General features: G+C 44.8%; 1 protein-coding gene across 2 annotated transcripts in view; it reads right to left on the reverse strand.

Moving 5' to 3' along the window:
- Window positions 1-659, reverse strand: part of LOC119593078 — an 8,299-nt gene that overhangs the window by 2,415 nt on the left and 5,225 nt on the right. The window contains exon 1 of one of the 2 annotated variants that reach the window (XM_037942000.1): window positions 177-549. The exons of the other annotated variant lie outside the window; for it this stretch is intronic. The gene's annotated coding sequence lies outside the window, so the exon portion shown is untranslated. Of the gene's footprint in view, window positions 1-176; window positions 550-659 lie in introns of those variants that run through there. 2 annotated transcript variants of the gene reach the window in all.

A 659-nucleotide genomic window follows, 5' to 3' on the forward strand; every position in this document is an offset into this window, starting at 1 on the left:
GGCTGATTAATTACTGTAATGAGGTTAACTGATGATTGATCTTTTGGCTGCACCAGATTATGAGGGTTATTTTTAAATGATGGCGATGAATGACGTGAAAGCGAAGATGACGGTTACTGCTGATAATTTTCTGATATTAATAATGGTGTTAAGTTAAAAACCACAATAACACTAACTTTATTCACATATCAACAGCACCAGCGTTCCATCAGACATCATAACAAAATTCCTTTAAATCATACAAGTCATCTTTGCACTTTCTCTTGCAATATGCACTAAATACACTCCTTCTTCACTGCATCATGTTCTAATCACTATCATCACCACCGCCACTCACTAAAACCACTAGCTTTTTCTTCGACACAAACACCCAAATCCCAAGTTTCTCTCGACCATCGATTCCCGAATAGGGCGAAAGACTCCCTCGTCCGTTCCAGCTGGCGTGCGGCGCAGCACTGGCCGGACCCCGTCAGCGACTCCACCTTTTGCCAAGGTCGCCAACGCCAGGCTGCTCCGTATCCTGAATGACGCAAGACACGCGGAGTCTGTGGTAACACTGCGCTAAACTTCTGCAATGTAGCTGGGAAGTTCAGATGACGCAAGGGGAATGCGCTGACGGTCGGAATAATAGGAATGCGCTGAAGTTTTACATAGCAGGT

The sequence above is a fragment of the Penaeus monodon genome, chromosome 31 (assembly GCF_015228065.2).
Source record: "Penaeus monodon isolate SGIC_2016 chromosome 31, NSTDA_Pmon_1, whole genome shotgun sequence".
NCBI classification, from domain to species: Eukaryota; Metazoa; Arthropoda; class Malacostraca; order Decapoda; family Penaeidae; genus Penaeus; species Penaeus monodon.